The sequence below is a fragment of the Acipenser ruthenus genome, chromosome 6 (genome assembly GCF_902713425.1).
Source record: "Acipenser ruthenus chromosome 6, fAciRut3.2 maternal haplotype, whole genome shotgun sequence".
Lineage (NCBI taxonomy): Eukaryota > Metazoa > Chordata > Actinopteri > Acipenseriformes > Acipenseridae > Acipenser > Acipenser ruthenus.
In genome coordinates, this window is record NC_081194.1 from 63,032,430 (window position 1) to 63,046,085 (window position 13,656).

Here is a 13,656-nt window from a genome sequence, read left to right on the forward strand (position 1 = left end):
GGTCATGCAAATCTGATTCTGCAACTGCTGTCTTCTAAATCAGGGATCTAGTCTTGAAAGAGAGATGGCGTGAAATGGAGGGTGGGTTGCACTAAAAGAAAAGGAGACCTTAAGGGGATTTATGATTTGCCAACGAGTAAATCAAGCCATGTGCTCCAACAAGCGGATGTTTCAGAATAGACCCTTATATTAGGAAACTATAATTAATGGCTGCCATTCAGAAAAGGACCAGGTGGCCAATAAATCACTAGATGGCATGTCTCAGTATGACTCCACTGCATTTCTCAATAGAGTACATACCAGTTAGAACTGTTAAAAAAAAAAAAAAAAATCTCTCCAGCTGTAAGTATCCAAATGCATTTTCAAACAAGAGCTATAGGTGCATCTTTAAAACAGGGTATGATGAAAAACGTTCATTACAGAACATCCTTTTAAATAAATCCCTTTATTAATTAGCCACAACAATGTTGCAAAAATACAGGATGTCACTATAGGACAGGTTTTGCCTGCATTTTGAGATTTGCCTCCAGATATTTATCAAGAATACATCTTTCTTTACATGTAATTTAGAATTTCATTAAATGACATTTGTTCAATATTGATATTGTAATCTACTAAAATGCATTTATTACTTAGAAACATAAATTACTATTCAGTTAAAACCTGAGGGATATTTACAAATGGTCTACAAGCAGGGCATAGTCCATGAAGGCTAATACCATTTTCCAGGTTAATTTGTTTTTACTTTATCAGCTTGCTAAACAACACAGTAACGTATAGATCTTGCATTTGCAAAAAAAAAAAAAAAAAAAAAAAAAAGTTTCTCAAATGTGGGCAAAACTTTGACTAATACTGTAACTGAATGTTACAAATGACATTGTTTTTTTAAGATATTGGATTAAAAAAAACATTATTATTATTATTATTATTATTATTATTATTATTATTATTATTACAGTTCTAAAGCTATTAAGAAACTTTACAGGTTAACAAATGTTTTTCATTACTTTGTCCAATCCCAGTTAAATTTGAATAGATAAAACTGATAAACTCCATACTAAAACAAACTCACTAAAAAGTATTATTACCCACATACTTATTATAAAGAAGCATAAATATGGTATTTTATGTATTACCTTAAACTATTTAACCTGCACAGAAAGGTATGACAAACTATACATTAACAATAAACTAATTTATATTAATTTAAAAGTCAGACCTATTTTAGAACTAAATGTAACTTTATATGAATGATTGTTTTTGTGTCTTCAAATACAATACTCCATTGACAACTTCAATAATATCCTTATATATGAGGTCTAATCAGATAGATCAATAGTAATTTAATGTTGACCTCCCTTTTCAAATGAACTGTAAAAACATAAAAACAGAACAAAAAGCTGTTTTTGCCTTACAATTTGCTTTAGCTTTTGTTGTTATGTATTTGTGAATAATACGTTTCTTTGCAATGTGTGGAGCAAAGGGACAATGAAAAATGTGTATGTTTCCCCACAATCAAACTTTATTTGCAGCACAGATTAGGAATTGTGAGTGAAAAGGTAAACACAGGCAGATGGTCTACCACATTGCTTGTTGCTCATATCGCTCATTTTGCTAAATTCACGAGTGTTTAAAGATTGTAACACAGTTGCTATTCAAGAAACTGCTCCGGGCAGCATGACTCTATAACAACAGTCGCAGTAAGTACTTCCTTTTCTTCATAAAAAATTCTAAAAGGAAGAATTTGTGAATCAGCCCAATGAGTAAGTTCAAAAGGAAAGGGATGGACTACATTACAAGGTTATAATACTGTAATTGCATCTCAGCCCATACGAAACAAAAAGTCATAAATAAGCGATGTTATGTCAAAGTGTCATAATTAAGCACTGGGGCGTCACATCGCCTTTCCCCAACTACTTTTTTTTTTGTGGAATTATAGGTCTTTCAAACGGCTGGCTGTCGTGTTTATTTAAAATAATAATAATAATAATAATAATAATAATAATAATAATAATAATAATAATAATAATAATAATAATAATAATAATCCATGTCAGAGAACCATTCGATATAAACCTTGTGAAAACATAACCAACAGGTAGGAGAGACAACAGACTTCCACATTGCCATGACGGAGGTCAATGGTCGTTTGGACAGCTTTGCATTCTGGAAAATAAATAAATAAATAAAAAATAATACGCGACTGTGCGGTATCCTTGGGAGAGATTTAATTTCAACAGCACCACCTACAGGAAGAGAAAGAACTGTCGCCTCAGGGAAAATACAACAAGCAAAGCCAGTTTATTCATTTTAACACGTTTTAATAATTATTATGCAATATTTAATATGTTAAATTATGACAGCTGACCAACATCAGTGAATTATACATACATATATGATGTTAAAAATGTTTAATGAAGTTCTCAGCTAGAAATAGTATGATCTTTGATCTGTTATAACAACTGTTTTCAACAAAGAAAAAAGTGTAGCTACCCTTTTCAAATAAACAGTAAACTCGCATGCGATTCTACCGCTTTTTGCCTAAAATAAATATAATAATAATACAAATAAATGCTAATAAAAACACAAACGTTGCCTAACTTTGAGTAAGTAAAATGCCGGGATATGTTTTACCCTATCCTCTCTTCGCATCGCGAAACCTAATCGTCACGTGACACTAGCATGTCACCTGACTCAGAGGGGGGCGAAATTTGCCATGACACCTGGTCCACACCTGAACGATCAGTTGCGCAACTTGGTTGTATGCAATCCGAGTCGTTTATTAGGGTTACCATATGGCTCCAGATTAACCGGACGCTGTGAGACAGAACGGGATTTCAAACTTGCCCCTAAAATAAATGAAGGTGTAAATGAACCATCCTTAGCTACAATTAATAATGGTGCTTAAATACCCGCATGCGCGTCAAATAATTGTATTTTACTAAGAATGAATTGCAGCCAGTCGCTATTTTTTTCTGTTTGTTAAAATTCAATCGCCCATATTATTCTGCAAATACAATCGCATCATCATCTCGTTGCTCTATCGATAAATTAGCTATTCGTTCATTAAGATCTGATCAGAAGCAGCTGATCAGTGTGAATTGTTTGCTGCGCCCAAGCAATTCCACCACAGCAGGATTAATCTCAGCAAAGGTGGAGCTCATTTATACGTGAATTACTTTCAATTTAGGGGGAATTTTGAAATCCCGGTCTGTCTCAAAGCGTCCGGTTAATCTGGAGTCATATGGTAACCCTATAACTTATATGTGGACGTCCCTGCAACCAGTTGATTGAAGTAGCTTGACCGTAAACTTGCAATATTTAAAATAATGAGTCTGCAGGCAGCATAAAGGAATATCCTCTAGAAAGTGTTCTGAGGGCATCAGATGATTATAGGGCATTCTCTCTCTCTCTCTCTCTCTCTCTCTCTCACTCTCTCTCTCTCTCCGCACTGTATATCAGATTGTGTCTGTTATGTTGAAGTAAACATGTATATCAGGTTTGGTGATAATTGATAGGTTATTTATAATTGTTTTAATTTGTGCACATTTTATGAGCACCATATTTTCTTTCTTTAAAAAATGTAGCCCTGTAGCCAAATTATATATATATATATATATATATATATATATATATATATATATATATATATATATATATATATATATATATATATATATATATGTATATATATATATATATATATATATATATATATATATATATATATATAAACAAACCTTTTCAGATCTCATAAAACCGGTGTTTTTTTATTGTTGAGACATATGCTGATGTCATGCCATTCTGCTTGTAAACATCCTGTTGTTTCTCAGCAGCATTGAGCAAGGTGGATGTTTCCCAGCAATAACATCATAATAACTAGATCTCACATGTTTTTTTTTTCATATTCTAAAAAGGGCACCCCTGGTCCTAAATTATCATACTCATAAACAATTTCACAATCTTGTATTTATTTAGAGTGAGCAAATGTTCTTTCAAATCTTTGTTATTAATTGTCACCACTTCGTGCCATCACTCCCACTGACCTCTGTAACTCTGATCAGTCATTTTAGTGTGCAGTGACTTTTTCTCCCCCTTTGGGTAAATACACATATGGCCAAATTCAATACAAATTATGTTCCCTTTCAATTTGAACCAAATTGAATACTTGACAGCCAAATTGAATACTTTCAGTCTCCTGGGTTTTTTTTCTGTGTCTCAGTATATACAGCCTTGACGTCTCAGTGCTTCAGCTCCGTCGACATTCCAGAGCTACACATCTCAACTGAAATGTCTAATTTCCACCGGTGCGCATTCTGCAGACAGAAATTGCGTCGGCAGGACAAACACACTCTCTGACCGAGGTGCCTGGGCATTGAGCACACTTCTGCTGCCTTGACAGACAGGTGGTCCTGCTCCTTTTGCACCGGGTCCAAGGAGAGCGCCCTACAAAAAAGACTGAGAACCCTGCAGCCAGCATAGGAGAGCCATTGTTGGCCTCAGGATCCCAGGCCTCCCCTCCCTACCCTCCAAGCCCTGCGCAAAGTATTCCTTCTGTGCAGGCTTCACAGGGCCACCGCAATTGCTCTAGATCTCCCTCGAGGGGCAGAAAGAGAGTTAGAAATTCGGACCGAGTGAGGGATTTTGCCAAGTTAAAGGGCCAAATGGCGCAGATACTCAAGCACTTAAGCAGGCAGCAGGTCCGCCCTGCGCCTGCCCCAGAGCATACCCCGGCTTCCCCAGTGGTTGCAACAGAGGTTGAGAAACAGGACATGGTGATGAGCGAAGAGGAACAGGATGCGCTCTCCCTAGCGACTTCCTGGGATGAGAAGTCCTTCTTGTGAACAGAGACTCAGGACCCAGACCTGACCCTCGAACTCGGTTCGGGCACTGATGGAAAGGGCCGCCAACTTCCTCCAGGTACCCTGGAGGTCTAGCCAAGGATCCTGTATGCCCTAACGGCCAATGCAGGATGACAGAAGCCCACTTGAAAAAGGCTTACTGGGGGGCGGTCTGGGCAGGCAGAGGAGTCCGCGGATCCTGGTCGGGCTGCTATACGTCTCTGCACATAAATGGGCTAGAGCTGAGAGCAGTCCACCTCGCGCTACAACATTTTCTCCCTGTGCATCGCAACAAACATGTCCTTGTCCACACAGACAACATGTCAGTGGTTGCGTACATGAACCACCAGAGACGGCTTCGGTCCCCGGGGTTACACCGCATAGCCTTTCGGCTGCTGATCTGGACACTGAAGCACCTACTGTCCCTCCGGGCTGTACATTTCCCGGGAGTGGTGAACTGGGCGGCGGACCCCCTCTCAGGGAGGGACCTCACCTGTCAGAATGGCGACTGCACCCTCAGGTGGTGCAGCGCATTTGGGAACGCTTCGTGGAAGCCCAGGTCGACCTCTTTGTGTTATTAAGAGAGGAGGTGAATCTTGTAAATAAAGTTGACATCATTTTAAAGAAATAAGCCGTTGGAGTCCTGTGTTTTTATCTTTTAAATAAACCAAATGCCTATGGTGGAACAAGTGATGGAGCAACTACATGTACAGCTGGTATAGGCTGACACGGTCACTCAGACATGCAAAAAAAAAGAAATACTTACAGTAGTGACAGTAAGTAGGTGTATTTTTAGTTACACTATAGTGGAGGATATGTGTTGCCTATCCTTGCATTTTCTGTTAAATACTGCAGTATTTACTGCATACACACACACACACACACACACACACACACACACATATATATATATACACACATGGATGAAGGCTATATTTGCTTGCATCCTGAGCCCTTCGAAAAAAAGGCATAATTATACATGACCGAGACCACTTTCAAACACAAAGTGTCTCGTTTTCAGTCACTCGACAACACCCACAATTCGTGTTTTTTAGGCACTTGATACAAATGTGTCTCTGTGAACATTTACAATCATCCTCCATCAACGGGAGTGCCAAACAAGCGAGCAAGACAAATAATCTTTACTCTGACAGCATCCATTGAAACACCTTTTCCTTCAAAATACATTATTTTTTGCAGTTCATTATCTACCCAGTTTAAATCACCGTTCCTTAATTATCAAAAATAAAATTATATTTAAGATTATTTAATATTGACTTAATTAATGTTATTATTATTCATTAAATTCAGTTGCAATTTGAACCTTAACACCAGTTTATTGTCTTTTTTTATTACAGATATTAATATCCATGTATTATAAAAAATAACAGATGGGCTTCAGTGAGTTGAAGGAAAATAATTTCATCTTGAGTTTCTGTGACAGTTTATAAACTACTCAATCTAACGGTCTTGTAGTTTATGATGTCACATAAACCCTAGATTGAATTATTTTCCATTCCATTCCATTTCCAACTCATTATCTATTTTTTTTTATATAATACAAGGATATTAGTATCTGTAATATATATATATATATATATATATATATATATATATATATATATATATATATATATATATATATATATATATATATATACTGTATATAATTTGTGCCAATTGTGTTTTAGGAAAACTGTGACAAAAAATGAAAACAAATATTGTTAGGCTACATGATTTTCTTTCTTGAAATGTGTGAATGACACCTTGCTGTATTGCTTGAAGGCAGTCAGCCCACAATCTTTAGTAACAATATATGCAACAGAATAATGACCTAACTTGCAACTTCCGTTTTTAATGTGAAAATTATATATTTTTTTCTTTTTCACAAAACATACTGAATTTTTTTTCTTTTACCAAAGTGACAGATAAATGAAAAACAGTGTGAGAAGGGAGAGAAATTGAAATATAAAGTTGCAAGTTAGGTAATTATACAGTTCAGTTGCACATATTCATGTCACTTATGCTTGTGTGCTGGTTGCCTTCAAGCATTAGTTACAGCAAAGTGCTATTCACACATTCCAAGATTTTTTTTTTTTTTAATGTGGCTACAGAGTTAATTTCCCTTCCGTCATTTTCAGATTCTGCCGTGCAACGCCTATGTTGTAAAATTTAAATTGGGGAAAGCTGAAGGACGAGAATAGCTAAACACACATTTGAAACAAAGATATATTTAACTGTTGCACATTGCAATTTATTGTAAAATTAAAATTTTCTTGGTGAGGACCTGCTCAGATACTTTTTGTAAGTGCCTGCCACAGTCTTTTTGCAGCACAATTACAACAACCAGTGCATTCATACAGTATAGTGCCTTACAGCAAGACAGTATAATGGGATGTGCTATGGAATGGGAAGCAAATAGAAGGACTGTCCGGTGAGCTGTCCTCCCATGTACTGTGTTAGCAAAAGTGTTCAATCAATTCGTCATTGTCTTGGATCTTTAAGCCCTTGTAATATTTTGTTTGTCTGTGTCTGTATGTCTTCCATATATTTTTTTTTTCCTGAACACTTTGCCTGAGATGTATTATGTGTACTCTATGTAGTGAGTGAGCTATTGGGGTCTATTCAATTGATATACACAGTGGTTTATCTTAATACCACCAATATTCCAATCCTACAAAACAAACAAAAAAAAACCTACTCTGAAGTTTGATGGTTCAACTGAAAGAAATAGGGCAGCAGTGTGGAGTAGTGGTTAGGGCTCTGGACTCTTTACCAGAGGGTTGTGGGTTTAATCCCAGGTGGAGGACATTGCTGCTGTACCCTTGAGCAAAGGTTCTTTACCTAGATTGCTCCAGTAAAAACCCAACTCTATAAATGGGTAATTGTATGTAAAAAATAATGTGTTATCTTGTAACACTTGTAAGTCGCCCTGGATAAGGGCATCTGCTAAGAAAAAAAAAACAAAAAAACACTAAAAAAAGCTCATTTGCACAGAGGAGTTAGTTTAATTACAAAAGAAAATGTTCCAGGATTTCAGTGAAGGCGTTACTAGATCTGACACTGTTTAGATTAATTGAATATACCCACATGTATCTTTTATTATACTAACAGACAGACAAAAAAAAAGGCCATTTATTTTTTTTATTTATTTATTTTTAAATTTTATTATTCGAACATGGAAAAGGTCACGAGGGCTAATCTTCTCTTTTGAAGCATAAAGCAGCTAAAAGTTCATCTTCTTGTTTAGTTTTATAGAACATTTGCATTACAAGGGATACAGAAAGGAAATGTTTTAGAAAAAGTTTTTTCAAAGGGCATCTCTTAAATTCAGGTTGCCCAAGAATGAATGATCCATGAATGGGTTTAGAACACAACCCCTTTATTAAATCATTGGCTTACCCATTCTAGAGGACCATGCTGTTTAAAAGTGTTATTTTACCGGTATTTCTTGTAAAATGTTACTAACACAAAGGGTTGCTTCAGCATTCCCACTTGGAGTGAAGGTGAGTCATGTAAACATGGTTCTTTCTCGCACCAAGCTGACTGGACCCGTCGTGCATTGGCTTTTGAGCTCCCGTTGAGTGGTAAACCAGATAGGGTCCAGCAACCAATAGCTGTCCAAGACTGTGATTCCAGGTTTCAGAGGCTTAGTGACATCCATTGCTTACCTAAACTTAGTTACCGCTGTTTCTTTCTTATTTATTAACACAGACAATGAAACAGCTGTCTGCACTTTGATGCCTATGGCGATGGCCGATCACCACAGGCGAGTATAGCCCTCTATCATGCAGCAAAGCTTTTTAAATGACTAAACGATTATACTATTATACTTTACATCAATGTGCCACTGGTAAGTCCTGATACCATTTGACAATGCTTCAATAAGCAGCTCTTTATTAACAGGAAGTGTAATACAAATACAGTATGCATAAAGACCAACTTAGTCATAATTTCCAAACCGCAATTAAAGGCAACATAATAACGCACGGATTGTAATGAATCAATTAATTATGTCTTCATTGGACAACTATAAAATATAAATAAATGTTTGCATTAAGTAACATTAAAGTGAAAAAAGGGTCTGCACACCAAAGTAGACGAGGTGCAAGCCATAAATCATGAAAACATAAAAACATAACCAACGTTTCGACACAAAAGTGCCTTCGTCGGGGTGTGACATGCAAATGTAGGGTTACAGAGTTAAATATTAGTAAGGTTATGAAGAGCAGGTGAATAAAATTACACATTAATAAAGTACGTTCATGTGTTAATTGATCAATATTTATCTATAATGTCGATAAAGTATAGTTTTACAATATTAGAAATTCCACAAAAATTAAATAGAGTAAATTGTAAATAGCAATCAATAAGAAAGGCTTGCATAAAGTTTATAAACACTAGATTCAATATAACTGCCAATAGAAGAGAAAATAACAAGTTAATTAAAACATTGTACATATGATCAATACAGCAATGCACAAGAAGGACCATGTGAAACCACGTAATCAGATATATAAATTCCTATGTCTTTAAGTTGACATAGATCATAAGAAGGACTTAAGGTCAATTTAAGTAACATACCATATTAAATATAGCACATATCTCCCGGTCCTGGTATAAATTCTGCTACATGAAGCCTTATAAATAATATAGTACAGAGTAGACATTACATTGTTGAATATTGTGGTCCAGTGGTTAAAGAAAAGGGCTTGTAACCAGGAGGTCCCCGGTTCAAATCCCACCTCAGCCACTGACTCATTGTGTGACCCTGAGCAAGTCACTTAACCTCCTTGTGCTCCGTCTTTCGGGTGAGACGTAATTGTAAGTGACTCTACAGCTGATGCATAGTTCACACACCCTAGTCTCTGTAAGTCGCCTTGGATAAAGGCGTCTGCTAAATAAACAAATAATAATAATAATAATAATAATAATAATAATAATAATAATATTCATTAGTACAGAGTAGACATTACATTGTTGAATATTCATTAACTAAAAGACCAGTTAAAACTACAAAACGTAATGTAACCCTGTCATTCAACAGTGCTATAGTCAGTGCATCTTTAGCGATCTTTTCAACCATTAGGGTCGTTATGCGTTCCTTTGTGGAGTCCATTTGGTGGCACAAGCTGTAATGGTTCGTTGTGATTTACCAGCACTTCTGCTTTTCGTCGAAGGCATACTCTGTCAGTTTATTTATACATAGGACTGCAGCGGCAGATTTGTTCTAACCATTGATATCTGTTGCAATAAAAGCTAGATTATACGATTAGAAATTTTCAAATTGATTATTTAAAAAAAAAAACTATTAGACATGCCGAAAACATATTGATACAGCACACCCTTAAACGTGTACTTTTTTTCCTACAGATATCATTCAGTATTATATTTTTTCACAATTACCTTGTTAGTATAAACCCTAATTATTATTGTATTTCCCTGATCAACCCCTTTCAACCAGTGTTACAGTACAATAATTTTATCCTAATAGTAAGTTAGTTGGCACACCAGAGGGGAAAGTTTTGAATCATCAAAATTATTATTATTATTTTTTTAACGTTTATTTTAATCTTTTTATAGCTCAGTTAATTCACTTATAACTTTATAAACACTTTTTTTTAATTATTTTTTTAAATTAGGCCAGCGCTTTGACTGGAATTAACTTTCAGCTTATTATTTAAACAATAAGTAAAGAAAATTCAGTTTCTGACCAATGCCTATTGATCAAGCAAAGAAGAAATACCTGAGAACATAAACTGATAACTTCAATTATAACAAAAAATAAATCAATATAATGTTTAATAAACATATTGTTAGTATTTGGTTTTCAATCTAGGCACAATGAAATTGTAGATTTATTGAATGATGGGGAGAGAGGTTTACTCATGTTAAATATCCAACACCAGTAAAGCCATTATGTACTGCTGGGCCAAAAAATTGAATTATCCAGCTACAGTGCACAGTGAATTCAACACCTTCATACATTGTACTGCTATACAGGGCTATTAAGAGCAAATTTGCTGCACAGCAACTTTTAAGGACAATTTTCTAATTAATTAAGAACAAAAGAGCAAAACAACATTTACAAATGAGAGGAGGTCATTCGGCTGATCCAAGGTCTTTCTGCTGTTCTGGTGACCAGAATTGGACACAGATTTCTAAGTGTGGACTCACCAGTGCATTATACAACCTCATCATAACCTCCTTGGGTTTGTACTCTACACTTTTGGCTATATACCCAAACAGTTAAGAAAACAAAAGCTGGCCGAGCACTGCTCCCACTATAAGGGAGGTTCCGCTCCAGGAACCTTCTCCCAAACATACACTGACATATACTCTTGTGGGATTAAAATCCCCTAAACAAATCCCTATGCTGAACACTAGGATCCAGGTAAACACACACAATGATCCTAGTTCTGATGATCCCAGTGTACATGCGGGGACCATGCGTTGGTTGCCTGTTTTTGATTCACTCATCCAGGTTCAAACACTCAGTCATGACCATTCTCCACTGATCCAATTTTTAAAGAACAAAGAAGAACCAAAGACTGACTTTCAACTCCTTTTTAAAGGGCTGAGGCCAGGGTAATTGATAATTAAGTAGTCAATCAACACCTGGCCACCTGCTGCACATGGATTTGAATTAGATAGTGGGGGAATTCCAACCTCAGGCCCTGCCATATCTAGCACAAACTTAAGTTGAAAAAAACTTTATTTACAATCAAACAAAACACATAATTTAATTTAACCTCAGCCCTGCCATAGGGAATAGTTTACAATTGTACATGTCAGAAACTGTCACAGAACTTTGAAGAAAAACAGACAAACTTACAAAGTCACATCATTGCACTTTGCAAATAAAACAAGTATCCTCTTGATCAGATTGGGAATGCCGACCAGACACCAGTGTTTTTTGATATGCCCAGCAACTGCACATTTGATGGAGCAAAACACGCTCGAATCCAAACTTGCTGCACATGACTGTTATGTTGTGCTGTACAGCTGATGGGGGCAAGCTTCATCCATGTGTGATTTTTAAACGGAAGACAATACCAAAGAACGAGATATTTCCTATGGGCATGATTGTTAGGGCTAATGAAAAAGGCTGGATGACAAATGAACTGATGCAAGAATAGCTTGACCTTGTCTGGTTACATGGCCTGGGTGCCCTTTGCAAACCAAACAGTATACTCATGTTGGATGGTTTTTGTGGGCATTTAATAGGCCCAGTAAAGCATAAACTACTGAGAAACAAGTTGATATCCCCGGTGGAATGACCTCCCAACTGCAGCCAATAGGATGTTAACAAGCCTTTTAAGGATAATTTCAGAAAGCAGTACACAGAATGGATGTCTACAAACGTTCACCAGTTGACCCCTGCTGGCATAATCAAATGGGCGCCCCTGGCAAAATGGATAATGGAGGATTGAAAGGTAATACCTTCAGATGTCATCATCAAAGCATTTAAGAAGTGCTGCATTTCAAACAATCTTGACGGGAGTGAAGATGACTGTGGAGCAGTGATGAGGCCATTCCAATAGAGACAAAAAAACAAAGACACTAAATGAACAAACTCAGGCTTTATTTAGCTTTTTATAGTATTTGGTAGCTGAACTAAGGAAGAAGAAAACTATGCTGGCCTATGAAAGCAACAAGGACAATAAAACTGACTAAAATAAGACTTTCATTTACCATTTTCCAGCAAAACTTTATTTTTTTTTCAAGTACCATAAGTGTTTTATTTTGAATAGGCCTACAGTAATTACAGCGAAGAAGAAAACTATGTTGGCTAAATTAAAGAAAGGAGGATAATACAACAGTCTGAAAGGATTGCTGTTCAATACTGTAAGTACCTGTCAAGATGTGAGTGGTGTGGGAATAATGGAATGTCCAAAACAGATGGTATATTTAAAAAAAAAAACGTCTGTGCTTTATTAAAAAGATCTACCCCCTATACCAGCAATGTTATGGGGGTCATACGGCAGGTTTAGAGTGGTGTTCAAGGGAAGGTGCTCCAGGTGCAGGCACAGCTTGCAGTGGTGTGGCAGTGCAGGTGCTCCGTGTGTATGTGCTGGCTGGTCAGCTTCAGCCCCCATAGTGGTCTCTGTCTGCAAAAAACAAAAACAACAACACAGTGCTCCGGCTGGATCATACTTTTAGTGTAAGGGGGCGTACTCGCATAGCTGTGTCCCCTTTGTACTGATAAACTCCTCCCCATGATCAGTGCAGCGTCCCACTCTATCCAATTGCCGCCCGCACCACAGCTGATCACAGTGGAATTGTTCTGCAGTCATACAGCTACGCCCTTTCCCCAAGATGGCCGACTTCCGGTTCCGTCCTACCATCGAGTCGGCCCATCCCTGTGAAGGCGTACCACGAACCTTACTTGGCGCCCTTTCTAGTCAGGAGGTAGATTTACAGCTCAGATTCCTTCTCTCCTGTTCATATTTGCCACCCCTCAGTGGAGCTGAAGGAACACTTGGCTAACCCTAACTCCCCATCCTGAGAAAAAAAAATCAGCATCTTGGTGCTCTTTCCCTGCACAATGCTTCACTTGGAAGTCGAAGGGTTGCAGCGCCAGATACCACCGAGTTACTCTGCATTTATGCCCCCTTATGTAACCACTTAAGAGGTGCGTGGTCTGTAACAAGGAGGAAGGAATGTCCCAATAAGTAATATCGCAGAGTGTACGTAGCCCATTTAATGGCCAAACACTCTTTCTCGATGACGGAATAGTTTCTTTCCCTGGGAAACATCTTCCTGCTCATATATAACATGGGATGTTCTACTCCATCTACTTCTTGGGACAGGA